The sequence below is a fragment of the Protopterus annectens genome, chromosome 16.part0, assembly GCF_019279795.1.
Source record: "Protopterus annectens isolate FY-2018-M chromosome 16.part0, PAN1.0, whole genome shotgun sequence".
In the NCBI taxonomy this organism is placed as follows: domain Eukaryota; kingdom Metazoa; phylum Chordata; order Ceratodontiformes; family Protopteridae; genus Protopterus; species Protopterus annectens.
Window position 1 is genome coordinate 839,471,861 of NC_056750.1, and position 16,924 is coordinate 839,488,784.

At 41.6% G+C, this 16,924-nt stretch overlaps 1 protein-coding gene across 1 annotated transcript in view; it reads right to left on the reverse strand.

Moving 5' to 3' along the window:
- The window catches only part of NUP214 (nucleoporin 214), a 3,229,616-nt gene that overhangs the window by 192,861 nt on the left and 3,019,831 nt on the right, over positions 1-16,924 (reverse strand). The gene's annotated exons all lie outside the window — the stretch shown is intronic.

Consider the following 16,924-nt stretch of genomic DNA (forward strand, 5'->3'; position numbering starts at 1 on the left):
GGCATGTTAATAAAAATGGGAAGAGCCCTGACCTCTGGATATGAATGGAGGGCTACCACATGCCTTTTTGGACATCCATCCAACCAGCTCTAGACAAGTGTGGGGTCCGAATAGAGAGGTACGTCAGGAAGTAAAGGAGAGTAGTATTGCTGAAACAGAATTCATCCTCAAGTGTTGGTGAGTACCTTTGCGAGGTGGATCCTGTTTTTCACAAAATCTCACCAAGGCGACACTGATATATAGACTGTATTTAGATAGCATATACCATGGGCAGAAGTAGGTCAAAAATTTAAAAAAAAAATAGCTGGGTGCACAAGACCCAGGATAAAAAAGTGCCCAGTCCTGGTAGGTGCACTGGTGCCAGGACTGGAAAAAATGACAGTGCAGAATCCTCAAAATACGGAAAAATTCCTACAATGGGGCCAGGTCCAGGCCCAGGGAGAGGATGGCTCCCCTGTTGTAGAAAGAAGTAGCAGTCCACAAAAATCACAAAAGCGGATAGGCTAAAGAAGAGCCATAAAAGACAAGAGAGTAGACTATTGACGATAAGAAAGAAATTATGCATTGTTACTATTACACACAAAAAAAACCCCAGAATTTCCAGAAACAAGATATACAAAAAGATTGAGAGAAATTATAGGAAAGAAAAATACTTCCACAAGAAAAACTGCTAGAAGCTTTGAATAAAAACTTGTACTCATTAATACAACAGTTTGTGAAAAACAGTATACAGACCAAGAAACTTTGATCTGTTTGGAAAAAAGAAGCATCTGAGGAAGTGCGAAAATATAAACAAAACCTAGAAATTTTTGAAAAGTATAAAAAAGAAATATGGACATGGGAATGAAAGAGAGATTTGATATGGTGCAATATTTATCCAAAGACAAAAGCCAAATTAATCAATATAAAGAAGGCAGCCCCAAAGATATTCGAGGAAAACTACAGGCAAAGGCATCTAGATATGGAAAACTTCGCAATTAAAAAAATACCACAAACAGGGAATGTAGAAAAGAAGGTTAGTAAAGTAGAAGTTAAAATAATAGAAGTTGAAGTTATGGAGTGCCAGCGAAGTAAATGATTTGGTATAGAAGGTCCAACAGGTTACATCAGAGCATGATGGAACAAGTCCCCAAAGTAAGGAGCAGGAAGATCAGTAGGCATCTGAAAAAGAAGTATGGACATGGGAAAGGAAAATATTTAATATTGTGTAATATCAACGCAAAGGAACAAGCAACACTAATCAATGCAAAAGGAGCAGCACCGAAGATATCTGAACAGAAATACAGGCAAAGGAATCCAGACATGAAAAACTTTACAACACAAAAAAATAACACAAAGATGAAAAGTAGAAAAGGAGTTTAGTAATGGAGAAGTTAAGGAAATAGAAACTGAGATTATGGAGTATCTGCGAAGTGAATGATTCAGTGTAGAAAATCGAATTCAGAAAGCACCACAACATGATAGAGCAATGAACATCCAAATTAAGGGGAAACCAATGTAATGGGAAGTAATTGGTCAGGTGCCATATAGGTTCAAAGGTTCATGTGTGTGTAACTAGGCTAATGGCCCTGGAGCCTTTACAAGCCTAGCCCATAGGATTACCCTGGCACTGTGCTACCCGACCTTCCTTTCCTCATATTTTGAAGCCTTCCAAAGGAAACCAGTATAAATGCTCACTTGAAGCTGGACAACAAGAGAAGGACCATCCAAATTAAGGGGAACACAGTGGAACGGGAAGTAATTGGTCAGGTGCCATATGAAGATATTTTGGAGCCTTCCAAAGGAAACCAGTATAAATGTTCACTTGAAGATGGACAAGAGAAAGAACAGGAAACTGTGGAAACTCTGACGCAGTCAATGTTGAACAGTGATACACCAGCAAGTTCCCATATGACTGATCAATGGACTGTAAAAGATGAAACTTAAGAGAATGTGCCACAAGAACATGTAGAACTTTCTATAGAATGCCTACAGGAAATGAAAAACATAAAAATATGTCCTCAGTTTAGAAGAAAATGCGTTAAGAGAAGAGTTGTTTGATTTAATAGATAGATAAATATATTAAGATCAATGAAAGAAACAGACTGCAGGTCAATAAAAAACAAAAAGTCAGAAGTTTGTTAAAACAAATGAACACAATAATTAGGACTGTCCATAGAGATCCATACAATATAACAGAAGTAAACAGGATATATTACTGTGCAGCTAAATTAATAACAGATAAAGTTCTACCACAAGAACACAGGGTAGTGATGGAAAGGAAGGGGAGAAATCCAACGCTATCACTGAAGTATCGAGTAGAGAAAAAGTACAGTTGTGTACACTTACCATAAATCTACATGTTTGAGTGTATTCACTGTTGCAGTCATTATACTTGGGTTATCCTGCTGGCAGGCTACCCTCAGTCTGCCTGAATTCCAAAGTCTAGGTCCGGCGTCGGTTGCTGTCGCCTCTTCCTTGACGTCAGTGCGCCAGGGGTATAAAAGATGCAGTGGACGCCATTTTCTTCAGTTTTTCTTGCCCCAGATGTCAGGTGCCCCCAAAAGGGTAGGCTAAAAATATGCCAATAAAACATGCATGCAAAAAAATATATTATACCTTCATCTACAAGCAAATACACCCCATAGGTTGTATAGATTAGAGAAGTGCAGATAAGTTCCAGCAAAGAGATGGGGGATGGTGGGTGGGTAATCTGGACTGCAACAGTGAATACACTCAAACATCTACATTTATGGTAAGTGTACACAATTACACTTGGGTTGAATCCCAAAGCTATGTTTGGGAGGCTGGAGCTAAATAGCATTAGGAGCGGCTATGAGGCCCAGCAGAACTGCAGTGGCAAAGCCTGCCCTGGATTTAGAGTAGAGTGGTAAATGATAGTGCTTTGTAAAGGTGTGCACTGAACTCCAGATAGCAGCCTCTAAAATGTCTTTGGTTGGTACTCCCCTGAGGAAGGCTGCTGAAGTGGCTGCTGCTCTGGTTGAATGTGGCCTAATGCCCTTAGGTACTGGCTTGCCATGTTGTAAATAGCAGAAACGAATGCAGTGGCCTATCCACTTTGAAATAGTCTGCTTTGTGATAGCCTTTCCTTGTGATCCTGCAGCATATGCCACTAGTAGTTGCTCTGTCTTTCTGAAAGCTTTGGTTCTGTTCAAGTAGAAGCGTAGCTGTCTGTGTATGTCCAAAGAATGCAGAATTCTCTCCCCCTTATTCTGTGGGCTTGGAGAGCCACACTGGACACTACCTTAGGCATTAATGTCGAGTTTGTCCTCAGAGAAACCCTGTCTGGATAAAAAATGATAAAAGGTTCCACAGCCATGAGAGCCTGTAGCTCTGAGACTTGTCTTGCAGAGATTATTGCTAGGAGCAGAGCTGTTTTCTAAGATAAAAACTTTATATCAGCTGTAGCGGCTGGCTCAAAAGGAGGCAGGGTGAGTTTTTCCAAGACATAATTGAGGTCCCATGCAGGTACGGGTGATCTCCTTGGAGGCCTTAAGTTTTTGGCTCCTCTGAGGTACTGCCCTAGCAAAGGATGAGAAAAGATTGGTGGCTCTGTATTGTAATGAGCTGAAATGGCAGAGGCATGAATTTTAATTTATGAAAAGGATAGGCCTTTGTTCAGCATCTCAGTTAAGTATTGCAAAATCTGAGGAATATTTGGTACAGCTGTGTCAATTCCTTGTGCCTGGTTCCAATCACAGAATCTCTTCCATTTTCCAGCATAAGATTTTCTGGTACTAGGCCTTCTGGCCTCCAAAATGACATTTATCACAACTTTAGTGAGAGGCGTGCTTTGTATGACTACATTATCCGCCATGCTGTCAGACTTAAGGTCTTTAGTTGGCTGTGCAGGATCTGATTGTTTTGTTGGGATAGTAGATGAGGTATTTGAGGCAAGGTCCAAGCCGGGCATTGAGACAAGTTCCTTAGGACTGGATACCAGTACTAGCGGGGCCAGTATGGGGCAATCAGTATCATCTTTGGCTTCTCTTGTCTGACCTTTAGGAGTACTTTGGGGAGGAGAGACAGGGGAGGAAAGGCATATACTGCTAAGCTTTTCCAGCTGAAAGATAGGGCATCCACTTTCCATGCTTGTCTGTGATAAGTCCTTGTGCAGAATCTTTTTAGTTGGTAGTTGTGAGGAGACGCAAATAGATCTTTGTCTGGGCATCACCATTTCCTTGTTATCATGCTGAAGACTTGTGGATCCAATTTCCACTCGTGGGAATCCATGAGGTTTCTGCTTAGTTCGTCTGCCAGAGTATTTATCTTTCCTGGCAGGAACTGTGCCTGCAGATGTACTTGGTAAGTCAATGCTGTGTCCCACAAAGTCATGTCTAGCCTGCAAAGGGGGTAAGAATGAGTGTATCCCTGCTTGTTTATATACCACATGACCGTGGTGTCTGTTTTTATCAGTAGTTGTCCCGGATGAAGTAGGTCCTTGAAAGCTGTCAGAGCATTCTGAACAGCTAGCATCTCTTTTTGATTGATATGTAGATGCATTTGGTTTGCGGACCATGTCCCTTGAATACATCCTCCTTCCATGTGCGCCACCCAGGCATAATCTGATGCATCTGTTGTTAATATCTGCCTGGCTGGGGGTAAAGTGAATGGCTGTCCCTTGTTCTGGTGACAAGCATTCGCCCACCATCAAAACTCCTGTTGCAGGCAGGGAATGAGGGTAATTATAGCTTCCAGGCTGTGGCAATGTTGAGTCCAAACACTTTTTAGGTACCATTGAAGTTTACTCATATGCAGTCTCGCATATGGAATTAGTAAAATGCAGGATGCCATGAAGCCCAAAGCCTGCAGAATTCTTCTTGCAGATAACTGGGCCTTTGTTGCCAACAGGTTGAAATAGGTAGTCAGTTGCCTTTGTTTGTCTGGCGTGAGATAAGCCATCTGGGCAGTTGCATTTAAGCTTGCACCCAGGAATATTGTCTCTTGAGAGGGTACTAGTTTTGATTTCTTTTCGTTGACTGTGTACCCTAGGCCCGTTAGAAATCTCTTTACAAATGCCAGATGCTGTAGTACAATGTCCTTGTTCTCTGCTTGAATGAGGCAGTCATCCAAGTCAGGATATATTTGTATTCCTCTTTGTCTGCAGAATGCAATTACTGGTGCCAGGCACTTTGTGAAGACCCTAGATAAGCCAAAGGGCAGTGCAGAGAATTGGTAGCGCGCACTGAGCCAGCTTTGAATCTGAGGTATCTTCTGCATGATTGTCTGATTGGGACAAGCAGGTATGCCTCTTTTAGGTCTAAAGTCACAAGCCAAGCCTTCTTGTCCAGCATGGGCAGAAGTTCCTGTAGAGTCAACATTTTGAATTTTCGTATATCCAGATATGTGTTTAGAATAGATAGGTCCAGTACTGGTCTCCAGGTCTTGCCCTTTCTTGGTACCAAAAAAAGTCTTGAATAAAATCCTTGTCCCTGCTCTTGCTCTGGTACTTGCTGAATGGCCCTCATGTCCATGAGGGATGAGACTTGCTTTTGTGCCTCTGCCCATTGATGTTTTGGCAGGTCTGGCCAACCGTTTGTCCTTGGCAGGATATGGAAGTGAAACTTGTAGACTTGTGACACTATGTCTAGGACCCATTTGTCCTGGGTTATTATGTGCCAGTTTTGAGAAAAAAGTGCTAGTTTTCCCCCTAAAGGTGCTGCCAGAAGATAAGTGCTTGGTGCAGGCAGGAGAACGTCATTAGGACTGTTTTCTGTATGGCTGTGATTTGTCTTCTCCACTTTTGGAGGTAGAAGCACCCCATTGTTTAGACCTGTACGAACCTTGGGGCTGGGATCTGCCTCTTGGGCGTCTGTATCTGCCCCTTTGTGATCTGTCCGACACTGGAAAGGACCAATTCTTTGTAGGTAAGTGCCTGCTAAATCTTGGAGGTTGTACCTGTAAAAAATCTTTAACCGTTTGCATAGATTTAGCTTTGTCCTCCATTTTCTTTAACACCTCCTCTGCTTTAACACCAAACAAGGTATCATGCTGTAATGGAGCACCTAATAATTTTGCTTTGACATGGTCAGGTAGATTTTGTTCCTTTAACCAAGCATGCCTCCTGATGACAGAACCCGTAACAGCGGCCTTGCAGGAGGCCTCCAAAGAATCAAAACCACATTGCAAAGTATGCTTTCCAACTTGCTCAGCTGCATGCAATAAATCCTGCATTTTTTGTTTTCTGCACATTCAGAATTTATCAACATTTTCTGTTTAAGCAGTGACATAATATACTGCTGATATTTGAGCATATGAAACTGGCAATTTAAAGCCCTTATAGCCAAGGTAGCAGAGGTGTAAATCTTCTTCCCCCATCTGTCCAATATCCTAGAATCCCTGTCAGGGGGGGTAGGGTTTTTTGCAATGGATGCCTTGACCCCTTTGGGACCCTGAGAAATAGTCTCTGGGTCAGGAGCAGGGTTTTTGAAAAGGAATTTATGAGAGTCAGGAACCCTGTAGTACCTGTCCGGCTTAACAGGAGCTGGAGGTAGAGAGTCAGGGGTCAGACTGGACTCTGAAAATACATCTACAATGTCTAACACAGGTGGAATAGCTAGGGGCCTGTGTTGTGGGAGTAAAAGGAAGTCTGAGCCTTTTCTTAGATTCTGAATAATCTTGGCTCTCCCAGTGGAAGTGTTCAGTCATGGTATGCAAGGTTTCCCCAAAAGAGTAATCCTCAGGAGGAGACGCTGAAGGGATAGATTCTTCAGCATCAGAATCCTCATAGGGAGGAAGAGAGTATTCCTGATCAGAAGAGAAATCAGATGAAATGGAAACCTGATCTGAAGATTCATATTCTGTCTCTTGCCTACGCCTCTTATCAGGAGGGGGGATGGGAACCCCTGATCAAAGTAATTAAGTCTTCAGCCATTTTGTGCATCTGTTTTTTGGGCATGGAGGCCTGACCATGAGGCTGTTGTACTTGTTTCTTTGTCTTTAAAGGTGCTCTAGTCTTTGCCTTTGTAGCTGGAGTCGCTTTAATGTATAACTGAGTAGGTCTGAAAACACCCTCAGAAGCTGATGCCTGCTCAGTGGCTCCGGACCCATCTGAAGGAATAGTTTCCGAAGGTCCAATACCTTGAGCTTCCAGCGGCCTAGGCAACTCCACATGGGAGTCTGTAGCGGCCTGCGGGTCCAAAGTAGCGGGTGTCAGGGGCTGCAAAAGCACCTCATTGAGAACCGGCGACTGGCTTAGAAGAAGCCTCGTCGTCGGTTTTGGACCTCGGGTGCCTGTCCTTTTCTCTTTCTTTGCATTTCTTGTGAATTCCGGTAGTCGGAGTGCTATCTGACGGCATCGTGTAATTAAATCTTCTGCCAAAATAGTGAAAAGCAAAATCGTCCTGACGCTTAATAGTGCGTTGGTTAAATCTAGCACAAAACCTACAACTAGCAACGTCGTGGTCAGGGCCTAGGCAAGGAATACAGTAAGAATGAAAGTCCTTATGAGGTATTTGCTTCCCACAAGAAATACAATTATTAACTTTTTCTGACATCGGTCTGGAGCAAGAAAAAAGTTTTCCCCAACGGGGTACTTAGCTTTTAATGAAGACTTCGGATCTGAAATTCGAACACGAAAATCTCAGGAATCGGCCGACCGGCACTTGCGAACTGCTTCTGCTTCGGGCACCGCGTGGCAAGGAAGACTGAAGAAAATGGCATCGGTTGCATCTTTTATACCCCTGGCGCACTGACGTCAGGGAAGAGGTGACAGCAACCAACGCCAGACCTAGACTTTGGAATTCAGGCCGACTGAGGGTGGCCTGCCAGCAGGATAACCCAGTGTAATGACTGCAACAGTGAAACACGATGAACATCTATAAAGCAATTAAGACAAGTGTCACTGTTAGAAGAGTATAAAGGGGGAACAGATCAACAAAAATACTTAGAAAGATAGACGTGATAAAAGCAATGTCATGCACTACAGCAAATAAACTAGCACAGACAGAAAAACGTAGAAGCTACGCAAATAAATATAAAGGAAAAGTACAAAATAAGCAATTTATTAAAAACCCAAAATTGTTTTATTGCGAATTGGGAAACAAGGTAAGAGGAATTGAAAGACTGCCAAAAAAAGGAGAAATAGATACATTTTGAAGAAGTATCAATGAAAATCCTGGGGAACACAACAAAGATGCTAAATTGATAGAAGTCAAAGAAAGAATAAGAAGTTTAAAGGTACAGGATATGAAATGGGATGAACAGCCAGAGAGATTGCAACACAGTTAAGAAAAGCCTGTAATTGGAAAAACCACAAGCCCAGATGCAGTGCCTAACTTTTGGTTAAATGTATTAACACCTTTGCACGAAGATTTAGCCATGAGTAAGAAACTATTTATATGTGCACCCTGAACAGACGCCAACCAGGCTAACAACAGGAAAAACAGTGCTTCTACTTAAGAGTGAACCTGCAAGCTACCTAAAAATGATAGATCAATAACTTGCCTTCCAACAACGTAAAAGCTACACACTGAAATTGATGCCGACAGAGTTTATAGCCATTTGGAAGAAAACTCAATTATGGCAGTAGAACAAAAGAGCAATAAAAGAAAGTCATATGGAACAAAGGATCATTTGTTGTTGAAGTCATAGTGGAAAAATGTAAAAAGGGGAAGAATCCAATTATGGCATGTATTGACTACAAAAAAGAAATTTGATAGTATACTACATTCGTGGATAAAAGAGTGCTTAAAAATGTATAAGATACACTCTAGACTGATTGACTACATTACAGTGACCATGAAACAGTGACAGACCAAGATAAAGGACAAATTATTGCTCCGGGGATAAAAATTCAAAGGGGTTTATTCCAGGGTGACTCTCTGTCACCACTGTTATTCTGCCTTGCCCATAACACATTAAGCTGTCTACTTAACAGCTTAGGCCATGGCAATAATTTGGTTCCTAGAAAACAAAGTGTAAAGACTTCTCATCTTCTCTTTGTCAATGATTTAAAACTGTATAGCTTATCAGATGAGGAACTGAAAGCACAACTGCAAGTTGTCAAAACTTTTTCAGATGCCATAAGAATGTCATTTGATCTTGGTAAATGTGTAAAAGCAACCTTTAAAGCAGGAAAACTGTAGCACCAGGAAAACATCAGTTTGGTACAAGAATGGGATATAAAAACTTGAACAAGAGGGAGTGTATAAATATTTGGGAACTGATGAAGGATCAATAATAAAGCATGAACAAGTTAAAAAAAAATGCTTAGCAAGGAATACTTTAGAAGACTTAAATTAATCCTGAAAATAGCGTTGACATCTAGGAACAAAATCCAAGCTATAAACCAATTTGCTCTATCTGTCCTAACTTACAGTTTTGCACTAACTGGCCCCAAAACTTGCTGGATAAACTAGATAGGAAAACTTGCTGGATAGACTAGATAGGAAAACAAGAAGGGTGCTGCATGCTCACCAAATTGTTTGTTTGTATCTTTCGGCTTTTCCTGGTTAGGGGTCGCCACAGCGGAACCCCGGTCTGCTAATGATTGGCAGTTGATTTTTACGTACCGGCTTGCCAAAAATCAGTGCATAACAAGATTATACATTCCCCGTTCGAAAGGAGGGATGGGCTTCCTTGAAATTGATTACATGTATAGATCTGCAATCGTGGGAGTCCACACGTCTGCTGACTTCACAAGACCCAAACGTAGTGAAAATTTTGAAACATGAGGAGAACAAATCTAAGATGACTTTTCTGCTTAATCTAGCAGAAGCATATCGGCATCAAGCAGGAAATCAGGCAGCAACTGAATGTGTCAAAAAACAAAGAAAACAAGGTGAAGGACCAGATGAAAAGCCACGAAATGTGGAAAATGCATAAATATAGTTGCAAGTATAGAAACTTCTGCAAGAACCTCATGTTGATCAGGAACGAATGCAAGAATGGTTAAAGAGAGGTGAATTCAGACCAAGAGATGAAAGGTTAATATTGGTGGTCCAAGATGGCTACATACACGCTGGTTTACAAAGTCCACTGAACATGTGGGAGAAACAGACAAATGTAGGTTTTGTAAAACAGAAAAGGAAACAGTCGCACACCTCGTTGTTGGTTGTGACACAGCAGAAGGACTGTACACTGAAAGGCATAATAAGGTGGCAAGACAGTTGCACTAAGGATTGTGCAAACATTAGGGTATTGAAATTTCAGAAAAACACTGGAAACATGAGCCAAAAAGCATCATAGAAAATGAAGTCTACATCACATGGGTTCACTGATTACTAACAGTTCAAAAGACAGATGCTAGAAAACCGGATATAGTGGTCCATAAAAAGAAGACAAAAGTAGCACTGATCACTGAAATCACCACACCCAATGACTACAGTGTCTTGCATACAAAAAGACACAAAGTCAAAGTATCAGGATTTGCAGGCAGAAATGAGAGCAATGTGGAAGAAAGATACTCGGACAGTTCCAGTAGTAGTAGTAGGAGCAACGAGTCTTATAAAAAAGAATCTTACAATCGTATTTAAGTATGTCACCAATACATGTAACCTCGTACGAATTGCAGAAGTCATTAATGGGCACATTGTGGGTGCTGAGAAGAGCACTTCTGGCTGAGATAAAATACTGAAATAATGCCAATTTCATGAACTTTAATCATATTTTGACTTTGGAATGGGGTCCATTCTCATATTAGAAACCCAAAAGACTTGGATAAATTAAAAAAAAAAACTAGATAAAATGTCCAGTTTATAATATTTGGAAAAATGTATGCAGAGAATTCACAATTGCTGCCTTAGAGATACTCTGTTGTAAAAACAGTTTTAGAGAAGATTGTAGTGCTGGCAAATGCCCTTGGGAAGTGCAAGAGTTTTACTCTGCTGGTCAGAGCAAAAGGTGATGCACCTCACTAACCAATCCGAGTTAGTCTGTTAGGATAATGCTTTATCCTTCATTAATGCCAAAAGCACTGACTGCACTGTGGGGTTAATCAAGCCTGCAGTGCTAGATGTGTAGGCTGCCTTGTTCCTATCAACATGGCAGTGTTTGAAATGCAGACTACACACTACTTTAGCCTTGCCTCTAGCCTTTAATTGCTGTACTGAAACTGCAGCATCCAGTGTCTCAATAAAGTGCAGCAAATGTGAGAAAATTACTTAAGCTGGACAAGAACCACGTGAAGGGCCCCACATTGGAGTGCTGATCTGGAGGCCTGGATGTCAAACAGTCACTAATACTGCCTTTACATTTGTCTAGGACCACCTGCCTTAAACAATGAGGTGGAGTGTGTGTGTGCACACTGCACCAATATATAATTCAAGACATCTGGAGTCAGTGCCCAACTTGGATTGGAAATGTTGAACAGGGAAGGTGGACTGAGTTTGACATAGGTAGACTACCAACCTAGTTCTTTCCTAAAGAAGAAGATCCTTTTCCAGTGACTAACTATGCTGCATTTAGTGGCACTGCAGATACCAGCGGATATTCATATTATTCAACCTTGCATGGTGGACCAATTAGAATAACTATTTACAGCTATTCTAAGACTATTAGGACTACTCTGGTACTTGGGGTAGATCTACTCTGAAGCTTTCAAGCAACACTGATTCATTTGCACTATCCTGTTCTGATAAGCAAATGCCATACAAGACCAGGTACACAAAACTGTACCAAAAAGGGCTTGATATGTGATGAGTCAGGCTTAAATTCTGAAAGTTTAACAAGCTGCCTAGGCTTAGACAGCAAGTAAATGTGTAACTAAGACCTTCTACAACTTCCCCAGAATATGCCTGAATGAAACAGCACTCTGTGTGAAAACAAACATGACAGCTACTCATCAGCAGGTGCCCCCCCCCCCCACCCACCTAACTATATATAGCAACACCAGGATCACACCCACAGAGAGGAAAAGGACATATACCTTTGACTTGCCTTGAGAGTACTACTTGTCAGTGAAATGAGTTTTAGGTGATTTGGTCTCAGTGAAATGTGTCAGTGAAATGGCCTTTCAGTGAAGTGATACAAATCCATATATATTTATATACTCACACAAATATATATATATATATATATATATATATATATATATATATATATCATATATATATTTATATACACACACACATATATATATATCATATATATAGGAGAGCACTGACTGCAGTCAGTGGGAGGGTGGCCTAATGGTTAAGGTGTTTGCCTTACAAACACAAGGTACAGGGTTTGAATCTCACAGGGGATAATTGGCTAGGCTTAAAATGACTCGCAAGGGCAGTTAGCTTAGTACTAACCTATGAACCTATATACACACTCAAATATATATATATATATATATATATATATATATATATAAATATGTATATGTAAGACATAAACGTAGACATTATCTAATGGTGAATCCCATGAATGCTTTGTAAGTGAAGGTGTTATATTGTGCCTATTAGTGTGGTGCCATGTTCTGATACTTTGCTCGATACAGCTGTATATTTACACTGCATTACTGTGGTTCTCTATCAGTACATTTCCTGCTAAAATTACTCTGAACTTACATTCACACACTGTCTTACCATCACATTACCCTTACATTTCCCCTGTATTCTCTTGCTCTGATTTACTGTGGTCCTTCCCTCCATCTCTTTCGTGTATCATAAGTAGTAACTTTATTGCCTCAATATAATTTAAGAGCTTGGTAGACTTTTTGTCATTAAATCTGACCTTGACATTACAGGAGCTCTGACACAAAGCCCTAAACGTACAAGCTTACGTACAAGCTTACTGAGAATTTTGCTATTGTTTAATGTAAGCATATTTATCATGAAAAACCTTGCCATATATTATAGGTTCATAGGTAGGTACTAGGCTATCTGCCCGAAGGCATTTATAAGCCTAGCCAGAATGTGTTGGCTTTCGCCACCCCCTTAGATTAGTTCCCTGTGCCTCTGTCCAGCAGAGCCACTGAAGTGATCCCCGGGGTAAACTTTCTGTTTCCCATCCACACGTCAAGGTTTCTCTTGAAGAGTGCTAGCGAGGAGCTCTGCCTAATGTAGATTGGAATCTTGTTCCAAAGCATGGGAAGTCTCTGGGACAGAAATCTATTCCTCCAGCATGTCCTATTTATGGTTGTGGTGAGGTTTAGATCCCCAGAGCATGTGGCTCGAGGGGATAAGGTTTTCTTTAGGTGGAGCATGTCCATCAATTCTGGGTTGGACATGGATTTGTATGTCAGGCAGAGATCACCTCTGAGCAGGCGATATGCAACCGAGTACAGCTGGAGTTTCTTCGGTCGAGCTGCATAGGGCATCTGTTTGAGGCCAGTGATCCTCTTGGTGAGGTACTTCTGCGGTCTTTCCAGCTGTTGCAGGTGTCTTTTAAGGTACATCCCAAATGGGGCGTTGTACTCTATGATGGGTCTGATGAGTAGAGGAGCACAATGACCTCTTTTGATCTGGATGCAAACCCTTTTGTGATTGGGTGGGCCACATAAAAGGATTTTCTAACCACTCTGGCAATGGGATTATCAAAGGAGAGATTACTATCTACTTCGGTCCCCAGATCCCTGATTATGTTTTCCGTATTTAGGGGACTACCACCTATGTGGTAGTTTGTGGGGTACTTTATTTCCAAAGGAAATAACTATGCACTTTTTGGCATTTAGCTTGAAGCCATGATTTTGACACCAGGTATCAGTCTAAGTGAGACCCTTTTGGAGGATGTCTGTGTCAGCTGGTGAGTCAATTATAGCCCCTAGTTTGCAGTCATCTGCGAACTTGGTCAGCCATAGTCCTCCTCTGCTTGACTGTATCTCTGAGAAGTATATGCCAAAAGGAAGGGGTCCTAGGACTGAGCCCTCGGGAACACCACTTGTAACCAGTTTACAGTCAGACCTAGCTCCCACAACTCTCACCATGTGGGTTCTGTCTGTGAGCCAACTGGCAACTCATCTTGTGACATAGGGGTTTATGTTCAGGCTGGTGAGCTTGTCTACAACACCAGAATGGGGAATGGTGTTGAAGACCTTTGCGAGGTCTAGGTTGGCTGTGTGTACCACCTTTCTCTCATCTACAGCCTTGCTGTCTCAAAGAAGTCCACCAGGTTTAGGAGGCATGATCTGCCCTTAAAGCCAAATTGGGTAGGGGGTTCAGTGTTTGGAGGTTCCCAATGTCTCTGTTAATGAGTTCCATGATGATGTGCTCCATAGCCTTGCAGACCAAGCTAGTCAGGCTTATAGGGCGATAGTTCCCAGGGTCTGTTGTGGCTCCACCTTTGTGGAGCAGAATAACCGTTGCTGTGCACCACTACAAAGCCTGTGGAGAGACTGAGTTTGAACAGTGTGTTTAGATGAGGGGTTAGTTTGTCTTTGAGTTCATGTAGGACGCAGCCTGGGACACCGTCCAGTCCCATTGATGCTGTGTTTTTGGCTTTGGAGAGGGCTATTTTAACCTGAGTGTCTGTGATTTCAGGGGCTCTACATTCTTCTGGTATGGTTATGGGTCCTTTTGGGGGTGAAGTTTGCACTGAACCTGTCTGCCAGGATGTTGGCAATATCGGTTGGTTCAGTGTATTTTGTGCCATTCTGCATCAACTCTGAGCAGACCTGAGCATTGCCACTTAGATTCTTGACATAGCTAAAGAATACCTTGTGGTTATCTTTGGAGTCCTTGGCAAGTTTTCTTTCAAAGCTCGCCTTGGACGATTTTATGAGGGATCCTAGTTTCTTGCTGATACTGATCAGGGATGTCTTCCCTTCTTGGGATTTTACTCTTTTCTGTACTAGTTTCCTCCTCCTATTGTATAGCTTGTTTATGGCAGGGGTCCACCAGACTGGTTTCCTTTTCTTGGAGGAGTGAGTCTTGGTTTTCCTTGGGATAGCACGATCCATACATTCTTGCAGGTGCCTGTAGAATGCATTAGTAAAGGATTTTGTAGCTTGGCAGCATTATCCTTTAGCATGGGGGCTTTGAAACTTTCCACCTCCGTCTTATGTAACGTGAAGTTTGCTTTTGAAAGTTTTTCACGGTGGTTTCCTTGAACGGGGGTGGGTACAGAATGTGGACATCCAAAGTGATTTGTTTATGGTCAGATCTAACCAGAGAAGGGTTGACCTCTGGTGTGGAACACCAGTCGCCCATGTTGGTGATGACCAGGTCCAATATGTTGTTCTAGGGCATTTGATTTTATAAATTCTAGGAAATGTCGGGCAAGGGAGTTAGTACTTGAGTAGTTCTCCCAGTTATGTTTGGGTAGTTGAAATCACCCAATATTAGGGTGTTTGATTAGGGTGTTTGGTAGGACCTTTCTGTTACCCAATGTTTCCAGAAATGCGGAATGGGGGTCCTGGGACATGGTGGGTGATCTGTAGCAAGCTACAACCTGAACTGCAGTTTTGCCCATTGTTAGTTGAACGTGGATAATCTCTGAAGCATCGTGCTGTGCCACTAACCCGGAGGTGTGAGTATCCTTGATGAATATGGATACTCCCCCGCCTTTTGTATTTCGGTCCGGGTTCTGTGGCCGAAATGTATGGTATGAGTTGTAGCCTGGTGGTGCTCTCTGGAGCCTTAAACCAGGTTTCTGTTACTGCACATATATCAATTTTCTCCATACTGAGGAGCGCCTCGAGTGCATGCATTTTGAGGTTTAGACTTCTGGCATTGAGTAGTATTACCCTCAGATTTTTGTTACTTGTGCTATTTATGGCGGTGGGTACACTTTACTCAGTTAAATACATGCCTACTCTGTGACTGAAAGTCCCTGTGTAATAGCCCATGAACTCTAAGGACCTCTTACTCAGTTGGTCACTGTCCCCTTTTGTCTGACTAACAGAATACAGTGCATAATTAAGTTAACAAGTTATTAAGTCTGAAAAAATTACAAACTGTTTTAACTGCATCTCTTTGTTAACTGCCTTGTTCTGGCTATAAACTGACTGCTCTCATTAAAAATTTGCCTTGAGGTGGGAAGCCCTCTTCTCTCACCTACCCTCAATTTCCATCCACCCCTTTTACTGTAATATTAGATTTCCCCACATGCATATTTCACTTGTGACTATTACTACAAAACCCTCTCCAACTGACCTTAATACTTCTATACATACACTTCTTCTCCTAGTTTCTTTGTTCTCTGTCTCAGTTAAATTTTTAACTCCATTCCCAATGTTCTCCCTTTCATACTGCTTTGCACCATATCCATTTATAATCACAACTCTCCCAAACTATACCCATCTATTCCGCATTGTATCTTTTTCTTTTTTCCACATAAACCCTAATTTCTTCTTATTTGGACTACATCTTTATACAAGGCCCTTTAATACCCTTCTATTCCTTACATTCCAAAGAAGATACCAAGACAACCTACCTCTCTTCTTTTATAGAAAAGACCTCTTACCCTACCTATCCTATTCCAGCTCTTAGAATCCACCATCACTGAATCTGCTACTGCCTTACAACTTCTTGTTTCCTTCTTCATTGCGACTTCCCCACCACCTGACATCTATAAAATACAGATTTCTGTACTTAATTATGCTTCACTTCACCTTATCATTTATTCTTCTCCTCCTACTGTGGCATCTTTCATCCTACCATGACTCAATAATATTTCACAACATCTCTCCAACTCTGTCCCAACCACCTATCTATACTACTTCTTTACACTCTCCACACTTTACACCCTAACTATGGCTCCATCTATCACAACAAACACAATGAAAATTCTCGGCCACACACTTCTGTAACCAAAGAACAGCAAATCCCCAACCCTGGTGGTCTAATTTTTGTTGCAATAAATGTTAGAGGTGTAAGAAATAAAAACGCTGAACTACATGCCTGGAATACCCAACATAAGCCTGATGGTCTCGCTGTAACTGAAACTTGACTTAAATCCAGCATAAACGACTTCAAAGTTATACCTCCTGGCTATATCATCACCCATAACCACCATGTAAGAGAAAAAGTGGTGGTATGGCTTTAATATTTTCCAATTC